Genomic DNA, 13,123 nt, shown 5'->3' with positions numbered 1-13,123 from the left:
CCTCCTCCTCCTCCTCTCTGCTTTTAGTTTGGTTCCATTTTCTCCCTATCTCTCTCTCTCGGTATCTTTTTTTCTCTCCTCTTCTCTACCAAGTCTTGTCATTACCCCAGCAGCCACTGTAAAAGTTTTGTTGAGGAGAACTTGTTAACTTGAGAGGTCCAGAAAAGGCCAAACAAAATAGACTTCTGTGTTTTTATCTTGGAGAGATTCACAGGGGCAGCCGAATGCAGCAGAAAGCTGTAATTTGGAGACATCAGATCAGATTGTATGTACTGAGAGCCTACACACAGCCGCTGCACACAAATAAAATGAGCAGGAGCCACCAGTGCCTAATGACTGTATTCGTACCACAACAGCAAAACAGGAACAGCTGTTTTTGGTTTCTCTTAAAGATCAAAGGTCATGAGGAGGTTTTCTATTTCTCATCACCAAAAATAAGACCCACATAATATTCTGTTTGAGGGAAGAAGATAATCGATGGAGTCATTATGTTCCAGTTTCATGAATATACTGCTTTTTTTATTGCTTTTATAAGGCCAGTATCTTCCCAAGATTGTTCTCACATGATGAGGCAAAAAGACATTTAAGAAGTGCTTAGGTTATATAATACTGAAATCCTCCACTGAAAACAGTACTAATGAAATTCTTCTACCGAGCATGGGCCAACTTGAATCATATTTGGAAATTTAAATGATCTATAACCTTTGCTGAACTATGAATTATAGACTATATTTCTTTTCCTACAAATCTCTGCCTCAGCTTTCTCAACTTTCTCTTTTTTTTTCTCTCCCCAACAATACTGGGGATTGGATTTTTATTTTTATTTCTACAAAAGAACATGACATTTCCCTGTGGGGATATGCAAGAAAGAACTTTTACTTCTTTGACGTGTTTTTTTCAGCTTCTAAAATTTGACCAAGACCTTAAACTAACCCTAAGTAAAAATATTTTTACCACATATAATTGAGTCATAATGTTATTCCATTGCTTATATGATAAAAACAGTGCTAGTGATGTAAAAAAAGATAAAATACCAAGTTAAAATAAAAAAAAATATGGCTATATTTAATAGCAGTATGACAAAGACTTTATGGTTTGCAAACATGAGTTGCAGCTGAAATGTAATGTGATCCTGGTGGATAAGGTTTTAGTTTCACAAGAGAAGGCCAGAAAGCCAGAAATCTCAGCACTGGTTCAAATAACTGCTGAGTCTTTGAGATTGAACAAAAACCGCATAAACCTCCTTATACATTTTATACATTTTATATGCCATTGTCTTTCTAACTGCCTGGAAAGAGCAAGGAAGTGTAACAGAGCTTGCTGTTGGAGAGAGAATATAATGCTTCAATATGCCCATTAGGTCTTGTTTGACAATGTTGGGGAGAGACTAGAATAGATAATACAGTAGCATAGAGTGGTACTAATACAGATAAGATGTATGATGGGAGATTTATGATAGTAAAATACTGTATCTCATCCTCTCCTTGATTCTTCTGTTTCCTGTGATGGAGATTAAAATATCATCAGCATACAGTGATCTGGGACAGTGGTTCCCAACTGGTGGGAGTTCAATCTGAGCGGGTCGCAAGCATTTGGATCAACTTATCAAAAAACTTATTAAAGATACTTTGAAATTTACTTTGAAGTAAAGGAGTAACCTATGGAAGTGAAGGAGTAACCTATGGATGTTGGCTTTGTGAGTCATGTGACCCTCACCTTGTGCATCCAGTGACTGATTGAGATGGAGAAGTTTGCTCCACAACAGGCTGAACAAAACTGACAGAGAATATATCCAGCTTGGTTTTACTAACACTAAATACAAAGAAGAAGAAAAAATAAATGCAATGCAACTTTAAGCCTCATCTGTACTAAGGTTATTTTAGTTTTCATTCTGTGAAGGGCTTGTAGCGGTTAGCAATGTCTCCTCACAACAAAAACGTCCTTGAATCCACTAAAAGGAGGAATCGATGGGTGGAAACACACTGAATGAGTGTTAAGTTGGTCAACATGTGGACCGTGACCTGATATCTAAGGGAAAATCTAGACCCTGAGGCTAGACCAGTTGGGAAATACTGATCTAAGATATGAAGCACATCCTTGTTGCCTTCATGGTTTGTCACTCAAGTGTTTATTGAGGCATTAGCTAGATACTCAGGTTTGAAGTGATACTTGAATTTCAAAAAAGCACAAGTGCTCACTCTTTCACATACAGAAACATATGGAACAGGGGTTTAAAAACACAATCTAGCACCTTAACATGACAAGCTGCTCGTTAACTGCACTGCTGAATACAGGTATAACTCGGTTAAATGTCCACATAAACAGATGGAGTCGGTGCTTTAAAGAGGGGAGAAAAAAAAAAAGCTCAGAGTAGCAATTTGAAACTGCTGAACAAGATTTTTTTACTCCTCTGTGCTCTCCTTCCCTCTCATCTCCTCTCTTCTCCACCTCCTTCTGCTCTTCTCGCCTCCTTTTTCAGTAGCCAGTAAGCAGGGATTGTGTCTGTCACAGATATACTTAATCAGTTAACTCCCTGTGGAGCTCAACTCACTCACGGCATACACTCCGCTGTCAGCCCGGCTCAAGGCATTAGGGAATTTAATAGCATGTGTGATGGAGTGTAAGTGTGTGTGTGTGAGAGACTGAATAGCGTGTAAGTGTGTTAAAGTGTGTCTTTCTTTACTTCCCTGTATGCTCGTATGTTCTGGAACATCTTGAGGTTGTGTGTTGAAAAGCGTGTGTGTGTGCATTTTTGAAAGCGATGTGTGTGTTCCAGCGTCAGCATTTAAGCTTACAGATGCATGTGTGTGTGTGTGTGTGTGTGTGTGTGTGGTGCCCCTGTGTCAGTGTGTTGGCATACCTGTGTGTGTGTGTGTGTGTGTGTGTGTTGGAGGGTATTATAGTGTGTAATAGCCTATTAAGACCAGAGCTCCCTGCAGCTGATGTGTCAAACAACTCAGAATGTTGTCAACTTACACACACACACATGCACACACACACACACACGCAACGCACACACACAAACGCACACCTCAAGATGCTGTTTCCAGCTGTTTGAAGGCTGTCAGGAGCAAAAGAGAGAGAGAGAGATGAAAGAGAGGGAGAAGGAGAGAGAGGGAGAGGGAAGGTATTACAGCTCTCTTTTCACTTTTAAGTAGCACACTGGGACTAAATTAGTCTATCGTAACACTAAACTCTAGTGGGTTTCACTGAGGACATAGAAATATGGAAAAAAAAAAAGATTCTGGCATCAATTTTACTATGATATTGTTATTAACCCTTTAGACACTGGTGGTATATAGTGATGCTACAATTAGAACTTAAAGAAGAATTTACTTACTTATTCTCAAAACACCAAAAGATATTGACGACTGCCAGTTCATCTAACTTTAAAGAACACAACGTGATCTTTATTATGGTATAAACATATGGCAATATGATTTATACCTATATGTCAAATAGCATTTAGTCATTGCAGCAGTTTTGTTTATAACCATGAGATTTGGCAACTATCATAAAAAGAGATCACAGCCATTTGCACTCAGTGTTAATGTCTATATAATAAAACTTATTTTACTTAATATTATGACTAATATTCATAAAGTGCCATCAAACTCTTGCAAATGTAGTTCTAGTTTGCATAATGTCATTACACATGTCGACTATCCAGATGTGCTCTGTCACGTTAAGTCAGTTTAATTTTAGTTTTTAGCACAAATTTCCCAAGTTTTCCTCAGAGGACCTTTACAATCTGTACAACATCCTCTATCATTAAACCCTCCATCCACTTCTCACAAGCATGCATACACACTCTCCTGCATCCACAGTTTGATAAGACACTGACATATCTTCAAAGTTATGATGCACAGCTACACCTGCTCTTCATCTTCAGTCCCCTCTTTCCTTTAACATCACACCGGCAACAAATAAGAGTCATATGAAGTCCACGAAGCAGACAGACAGGTATACGCAGGGTCAAAACGTACTTCACCCCCTGTCTGTATGTCCAATATTATAGCTTCAGAGCTGATACAGCTGGTTAGCTCCCTCCATATTAACTAAAAAGTAAAGAATAAAGTAAAGGACAGTTTTTTTTTTCCTGTCTGAAACACTTCAGTGCCTAATGAGCTTGCGATCACAAGAAGATATATCTTGTTAGCCCTTCTTACAGCAAATCATCTTTTTTTTTTCCCACTGACCAACTGACACTCTCTTCTCATTAGTATCCCGTCTCCGATTGTCCGAGGAACATCTTCTCTTCAGTCTAATGGCACTAAGTGTTTCCCTGCAGAAGGCCGTTCACAAGCCAGACTGAGGAGGAAAAGTTATCTGCATATAAGTGGTGGTATGATAGCAGACAGCGACTCATTAGGTTTATGAGAAGTGAATTAGTTGAGTTGAGCTCTGCTGCTTAATCCTGCGACTCATTTTCCTGGTAAAAATTCTGACATGTGAAATGAAACCGTCGCGGTAGCCCGATGATCCACTCAGCAGCCTTTTAGGACAATTACCCCAGGAGTTTAGAAGAAAGGTAGGTGGTCTGACAGAGATCTAGTCAATTTGGATGGATCAAGCAAAAGAAAGCCGGTATCGTATAAACGTCTAGACAGCGGCGCATCTCATTAATTCGGATTAATTCATCAACAATCAATTATCACACACTGTTAATGATCACAGCTCATCATTACCAGCTATCAACAGATATTGAATAGTCGACCCCCTGAAGTTTTAGAAGGATGAAATATGATAACTTACAATCCTCCGCCTTCTAATTAAAAATACAATCATAATTAAAACTACATCATCTCCCTTCACCACCGGATGCTTTCTTTTTTTTGGGGGGGGGGGGGCTTGGCGGTAAACAGAGATTGTTATAAAATCAGTACCAGAATCCAACATGTATTGTTATCACTGTGTCTTTGAAGCTCTCGAGTGCTTCTGAAGAGGAACAATGATTAACAGCAATCACTGTCAACAGTATCAATAATAACGCTGCTGCATTAAAACAGCCTCATTATCACCATTATCTGTGTGCTTCCCCCCCTGCTAGGAGCTGCAACAGAAACCATTTCATCATGTAGAGGTGGTGGTGGTGGTGGTGGTGGTGGGGGGTAATCAGTCTATCCTTGAGAATCCTTTTCTTCCCGTTTGTCTCTTGATGCTTTATGTTTTTAGACTATAACAAGGAGATGTGTGTGTTGCTCCGTCACTCTTTAACAAACGGTGTTTCTATTCAAAGCAGAGGAATCAATGTGGAGGAGGAAAACTGATGCAAGGGACGTTGTTTGGGTTAGGCCTCTTAATTCTGTTTGACAGAAACCTTCAGCTATGGCGTACGATGATATTTTAGTCGATAGTGCGTTTCCAATTTTGTGAGAACGATTTGGGAAAGCTCTTTCCTCTTTCAACATGACAATGCTCCTTTTTCACGAAGCCAAGCTCATATAGAAAAGTTTGGTGTGAAAGAACGTCACCGTGACCTCAACATCATCCAACAACTTTGGGATGAACTGGAACGCTGTGAGCCGGGGCCTTACCGCCCAACATCAGCGGCCAACCTCACTAATGCTACTGTAGCTGAATTTGAGCAAATCCATGTTTTGTGTGTCCACAACATCTGTTTCAGGATATATTCTTCATTTTTTTTTTAATATCTATATGTAGCAACACAGAATTTTCAAAAAAACAAACAAAAAAAACAGACAAATTCCTCTTTCTGTGGGTCTGCAGGTGGAATAATGTTGCAACAGCGCTGCAAGCAATACAGCACAAACTACACTGCTGTGATCTGTACAAGCCTGAGTGTGTAGAGAGTGTCTATGCATGTGTGTGTGTGTATGTGTAGACTGCAGGTTCTTATTCATTGAGGTTGTATGTGCTACCGTGTGCGTACACATATGTATGACTGTGTGTGAGACAGCTTGAGGTATGTATTCTTTTTGTTCAGAGGAATTTCGTCCTTTTATTGTACCAGGCTCTCGGCCAGCTCGCCAGCAGCTTAAAAAAATCGGCGCTTGTCCTCCCAAGAAAAAAACAACACTATAGTTCGTAAATTCAGTTGCCGAAGAACAACCTATAATTAGGAGACCGTTGTTCACTTTTAGTTTCAACCACTGTTCACTCTCCGTCTTTTTCATTATATGTATATTGGGGCATAGACTCATGAAAGACTTGGTCACATGTTTTGAGAATTGGCGCCAGAGAAGATGAGTCAAACTATGTACAGCTGCATATGAAGCTAACACACACACACAACTGTGCTTGCTTTCCAAACCTTTCTTGCTTTGTTTGTTTCGTACACAAACCTGCACACACTCCCAGAAACAAGATGCCCTCACCCTCTCACTCACTTTCTCTCTCTCTCTCTCTCTCTCTCTCTCTCTCTCACACACACGCAACACAGAACACATAACCTTCGCTGTAATGAGAAGCAACACGATGCAGGAGGGGATACTGATTATGCCAGCGATACTTGGAGGTGTAACACCGGGTGAAGGGTGTGTGTGCATAATAACAGTGCCTGGCAAAGACTGACAGCCTGTGTAATGATTCTCATTCACCTGAACACCGGTATACATTAGTGAATGGAAAGAGGGGCTTTGGGGTGTGTTTGTGTGTGTGTGTGTGTATGAGCGAGAGAGAGAGATAGAGAAAGAGAGAGAGAAAGAAAGGGAATCATGACAGAACAAAGGCACAGAACAATAAGTAGTAAGGGGAGGTCAAAGGAGCGAGGGGGGGAAAAAAGATAAAAAGAATAGGAGAAGGAAGGGAGGCAGGGCAGAGAGATACAGTTGATGCAAGAAAACATAGTGAATAAATTAAGTTCAGAAAGGAAATAGGAGAGAGGGGAGAGATCAAGAGAGCGGAGGAATGACAGATGGGGAATAAGGGGGGAAAAGAAAAATGAGAAAGGGGGAGACAAAGAGACAGAAAAGATAACAGAGAGATCGAGAAGAAGAGGAGAGCGAGAGCACACGGTGGCATGAAGCAGACATGAAGCAGATTTTCACCTCGACTGCGGAAGTATTTAAAGGCCCTGAAGAAACAAATTTCCCAGTCAGCTTCTCATTATGTAGTAGTTATTTTCCCCTCACATGACAGATTTCTGTATTTGTGTTTTGAGTTTTTTCTTACTGGTTTGAAGTGTCCAGGGCTCAGCTGGAAAAAGTCCAGTAAATTTCATCAACCAGTCAGGATAGAGCAATGTTGGGATTACCTGTTTATGTTCCCACACTACTGTCAGTAACATGTGATTAAACCACACAAACACTGGTTTATAGAGGCTTTAAGTGTAAGTAAGTACAGCCAATGCACTGACATTCACTATAGCTGTTCACCTGCCAGCATGTAATGCACTTACCCAGTGTGATATGACTTTTTTGTGACAACTCAAACTCTAGTTGATCTAAAATCTTCAAAACCAGAAGATTTTTTTCCCCATTTTGTCCACTTGTCTCTGTACAATATTGAAGCAAAGTCATATAACTATGGGGTCAGCAAGAAGTTTCCCTCAAACAGAAACATTTTCAGTTGTGTCCAATTGTGCAGCCAAGAGTTAACTGTACACATTTTACATTTATGGATCATTTTATCTCTACAAATGCTGCTTCACTTATGAAAGTAAACATAATGACAGGCAGAAACTATGAAGAATGAGAGGAAACAGGACAGAGATTAGATAGATAGATAGATAGATAGATAGATAGATAGATAGATAGATAGATAGATAGATAGATAGATAGATAGATAGATAGATAGATAGACAGACCATTATTATTTAAGTTATGTATAAGGTGCAGTACATGAGAACTGAGGGATTATTTGAGTTTGAGTTTCCACATTGTTTTTTTGGCAGAAGCTTAGAGGGAATCTAAATTCTCCAGAGCTGAATGACTAAAAGACATTAAGAATGATAGACCGCTTGTCTGAGAGAAATATTACATTCAATAAAAAAAAACCCTTTGATTTTTTCTGAGGTTTATTGTGCAGTTTTCCCAGTGATGAAAAAAAAAAAGCAGAAATCAATAAGCAAATCAATGATCATTACAAATGCGTAGGTTATACAGACTGGTTCCTGAATGTAATATTAGATAAACACCTTGCCATGTTTTTTCTCTCTACTGAGCTCCAGAGAAAGGTAAACTAAGTGCTGACTTCATCTGAATCATGAAGAAAGAGTGTCAAGGGTCAGTGGTAGCTCACAGTAAAATAAAACACATCTTCGTCTAGTTGAGGCGCATCTAAAGATCTTTTTCATGTGAATTGTTTTATTTTTTTAAGAGTGAAATCAACAGACACAACACTTACAGTTCAACTCAAAACCTTCTATTGTCTCCGCATAAGTTAACCATCAACCCGCTACAAGCTGTTGGCTTCTTCTCAGCAGTCAGGAAACATATGAAGACTTTTTTCAAAATAAAACTACCAACTGAAAATACTGACACCCACACTACACTCGTTTACCACACGAGAACCTTACCCTTCTGTCTTTTAGCCATGGTCGCTAACACCGTTAATGCTAACCACCTAATCTTTCTTTTTGCTTCCTGTTTTCAAGTCTAATTAACCTGTTAAATCCTTAACGTTTTTAATGTGAGTCGTACTGGGCGGTGTAAGTGTGCTCTGTCTTTCATTAGACAGGTCCAGAATGCATTAACGCTACACTTGCTTCTCACAAAGACTGAAATGTGAGGGAAGCTAGCCTCTACTGAACGAGGAAAGAAAATTAGTCTTCCAAAAACTTTCTAAGCAAATGCTGCAGCTTATCTGGCTTCTTACAGGATTCTCACAGGATGAACACAATATTATCACTCGGGATATGACAACAGTATTATATTGTACAATTCAATGCTGCAGAGTAGCTCAGGTAAATAGTATATTTTCTTCAAAAGAGGTGAATGTTTAAATCAATTGGAAACGGAAAGGTAAAGCTCCTGCTGGGACACTTCTTCTGTTTCCTTTTCGACAATGTATGGAATCGTGGCACAACTGTGACATCAGTGATAGTTATGTTAATGGTAATGGACTGCACTTACAGAGCACCTTTCTAGTCTTCCAACCGCTCAAAGCGCTTTGCACTGCATGCCAACATTCACACACACACATTCATAAACTGGTGCCAATCTGCTGATTAGGAGGAGTATCTAATGCATTCACACACACACACACACATGCACCGATGGCACAGCCTTTGGGAGCAATTTGGGGTTCAGTATCTTGCCCAAGGACACTTTGACATGCGGACTGGAGGAGCTGGGAACCCACCCGCCGATTTCCCGATTGGTGGATGACTTGCTCTACCTCTGAGCCACAGCTGCCAACAGCTAGTTTACATCCCAACATAAGCTAACTAATAGAATAACATAAAAAACATGCATTAGTATATGTGTAAGAGTGCACATGAAGATCAATTTAAAGCATAAATACACATAAAAACAAGCACATGACAGTACACACTGAAACACACCACCTCTTCTTCACCTTAGCTCTCCTTGACAACACACAGACCAACACACACACACACACACAACACACACACACAGTTACACACAAGCACACATACCCTCTCTCTCTTTGCAGATATGTAAATGCTTGCCAATAAATCTGTTTATTTTGAAGGCATGCTTCTGTTGAATTATAAATGACCATATGGGAGGGTTGTTCTATGAACTGAGGGCTGAGGAGTAGAAGGAAAAAAAAAAAAAAAAAGGAGAAGAAGTAGTGAAGAGGAGGAAAGGGAGGAGGAAATAGAAGCAGACAGATGCCTGTAATGAGGAAACACTTCTGCGCTTTGCCTCAACCCATAAACTGTCAGAGGTAATCAGAAAAGATGAATGAATGGAGAAGGAGAGGAGAGGGAGAGGAGAGGAGAGGAGAGGAGAGGAGAGGAGAGGAGAGGAGAAGAGAGAGTAAAAGGGAGAAGTGTGGTAGTAAAAGGTAAGAAAAGAAAGTGAAGGTGAATTTTTTAAGCAAGGTAAAGAGAGATGACAACAAGAGAAAAGGAGAGGGAGGTAATGAATGGCAGAGTAGAAACGATGAGAGGGTGGAGAGCAGATGGAGTAAAAGAAAAGCAGGAAAGTGAGAAAAGAGGGAGAATATAGAATAAAAATGTAAATTACAAGAGGGAAAAGAGATGGAAAAGGGTTGGGAAGAGACAAAAGATGAGATGAAATGAGGGGGGAGGAGGGGAAGAAAAGCAAAAGTGCAGAAAGGGAAGCAAACATGATGAGAGGAGAAAAGAAAGTTGAGAGTGGAAGTGGGGAGATGGGAGAGGAGGGGAAGCACTGAGAAGATGGGAGGACAGGAGGCTGGTAGATTAACATTTATTCAGTGTGCTAAAGGGATTTCAAACATGGCATCAATCGTTTGTGTTTGGCAGATGGCCGGAGAAAGAGTGTGTTAACACTTCAACTCGAATCAGCCCCTTTTCCAAACTAAGCCTGGAGAGGGAGGGAAGAAGAGACGTGGTGTAAAAGAGAAAGAAGAGGAAAGGAAAAAAGAAAGAGGAGTGTGACAGAGCAGCCACAGGGAAGTCAAACGTCCTCACAAGGATAGAAAGATTATCACGGCTGCCTCTGAGGGGATTTTTTATGGTTCGAACTCAAGTGTTGGTTTAAATCTCGTGCAGAGCCGGGCTACAAATTTAGTGTCCCTCGTTGCGATCTGCCAAGGCTCAACGAGCATTTGCTTGGGTTAGAGGTGCTGTCACTGGATAGAGAGGGAAATGACTCTCCAGATGACCGGATCAGGCTTTAACCAGTAAGCATAGATGTCATTTATCTCTTCGTCAGCGAGGCTTAACATGAACCCTTCCTGCTGCCACTTTATGAGTGTCATTGGGTTCTTTTTTCTGGTATTTATACTGCAAGATACATTTTTCAAATACCATGATAAAAGAGTTTATCCACATGATCCACTTGTTTCCTAAATCTAATTTTAATCAACCAATCAACCAATCAATCTGTAAACAGTCATGAGTGTCAGTGTCAGTCAAAACCATGCTGGCTGTTGAGAAAACATCTACGTTCTTCCTGCTGTTACTCTTCACTGAAGTTAGATATTGTGTCAGTTTGAGGTAGGATATGACTAATGTTTTAACAGTTGTCCATGACTTTCACAAACACTCATGACTTTTTACAGATTGGTCTAGAAATCATCCATTTGGTGGATGAAATGGATTCACAGTGGACATTACATCTTGTGGCTAAGATCTTCTATCACGGTCCTTGAAAATGTATCTTGCAATATCTATCCATATTCTGTGCAATTACAGATAAAATAATCCAATGTGAATGTCTGCTTTAGGCTAAACCAGTCTCACATTATACTACATACTGTCATATCAACCCGCCAGATGTTTTTTCTGCCTCGGGTAGAAGTCATCCCTCCAACATAACCGCTACTAATGAGGAGATGATGATTGGGGTTAGCGCTAAGATAATATAGTTATTAAAGGTCTCGCATGAGTTTTACAATGTATTGAGAGACAATTTGTTCTGAGGCTGTTGCTCTCGAGCTCCAAAACAGAAGGCAAATCCCTTGTTTCTAAAGGGGAATTAAAGTTCAACCTGACAGAAGAAAAAAAAAGACAAACCTTTTACCCATATTTTAAAGTTTTAGCCGCAGCCAGTCAGTCTGCCTGTCTCGCTACGTCCCCTTGTTCTAATAAAGACAGCACACAAAGTCATTTCCCTGGGGGCCTTTTAAAACATTTTCCCAAGAAAATGGCCTTTGTACAATCACAGCAAGCAAGATGGACAGTTTCCATTACCAGGCTCTTGTAATTAAAGGATTTGTACTAATAGCAAATTTATCATAATTCCTGTTGGCTATCAAGTCCTTGACAGGCTATTTCATTTCAGCGCAATGTTTCATTTGAAAGCCTTCAGGTTAGTGCAGTGTCTTTGCCTTGACATCTAAACCCTTGTAATGAGTGTGTACATGCACATGGAGCTGTGCATGCAAACACACACACATGAATTATAAAATGTAAGCACACAAGCAGAATATTCTACATTACACTGGTCATGTATATACATATGGGTCTAATGGCAGACTTGCAAATACGCCAGCGTGCACACACACATCTAAAGAACATACAATCAGACAGACATCATTAGTGCAGACAACACTTGACATATTACATGGCATCGTATTCACATGTTAATTCACACTCTAATGGCCAAACACACACACACACACACACACACACACACTCCTGCTACATTCACAGTATGTGGTTCACTCTGCAAATCATTACAGCAGCCTATGCTCCAAAATGAAGCTTCATTTTGACAAAAGTCTCTCTGAATAAAATAGAGGCTGCAGGCTTTGATCATCAGGCAGGATTGAAATAAAATCCCTCTGCAAACTGAAAGTATTTTTTTTTTTTTGTCAATGGTAGTTTCCTGTATCAGACTTACAGAAGTTTAGGAAATGAGTTCAGAATTATAGTCTGGAAAAAGGATGGCTCTTATTATATATGGCTGTTAATATGTTTTGTCCTTTGATTTAATTGGACTCACTGTCAGAGGTAGTGAGGATGTCAAATGTTCATGTCAAATGTTGTCATCTCATAAATATGTTATAGCTAGTGTGTTTATTTTAAGTGATTCGTCTACCAAAACCAAGTTCTACCAGCATCTGGCTCTCAGCAAGTGGTCATGTCCAACGGTGCAACACAGTAAGAGCTGGAGGAAGTCAGTGGCTTGATGAAGGACACTTCAGCGGGATGGATGGTTGCCAACACAGAGGTTTGGACCTCAATCTAAAGGAAGGTCTCTTCACCCAGTACACCTGGTGCCTCAGCATCTTTTATCAAACCGATGGATGGATCTGTTCTAATACATGGTGCCAAGACGAAACTTGAGTCTCTGAACCAATGCTAACATGATACTTTTTCAATATACATCTTTATCTAAATAAAATAAGCTAATACTTACAAACCTAATATTTGAAATGTATCAGAATGTAACTGTTGGTTCTTAACAGTTTTTTATAGTTGACATTCAAGATATATATAAAATCAAGGTTTCGTAACATTGAATTGATATTACTTTACCAAATCACTAACCAGTGAAAGCCAGCCATTAAAGATGAAACATACCAAACCAAACCAATCAAA

General features: G+C 39.8%; 1 protein-coding gene across 2 annotated transcripts in view; it reads right to left on the bottom strand.

Moving 5' to 3' along the window:
- LOC137180974 (receptor-type tyrosine-protein phosphatase T-like) overlaps positions 1–13,123 on the bottom strand; it is a 90,891-nt gene that overhangs the window by 38,664 nt on the left and 39,104 nt on the right. The window lies entirely within an intron of this gene.

The sequence above is a fragment of the Thunnus thynnus genome, chromosome 4 (genome assembly GCF_963924715.1).
Source record: "Thunnus thynnus chromosome 4, fThuThy2.1, whole genome shotgun sequence".
Taxonomy (NCBI): domain Eukaryota; kingdom Metazoa; phylum Chordata; class Actinopteri; order Scombriformes; family Scombridae; genus Thunnus; species Thunnus thynnus.
The sequence above is the reverse complement of the archived record's forward strand: the minus strand, read 5'-3'. Positions and strand labels throughout refer to the sequence as shown.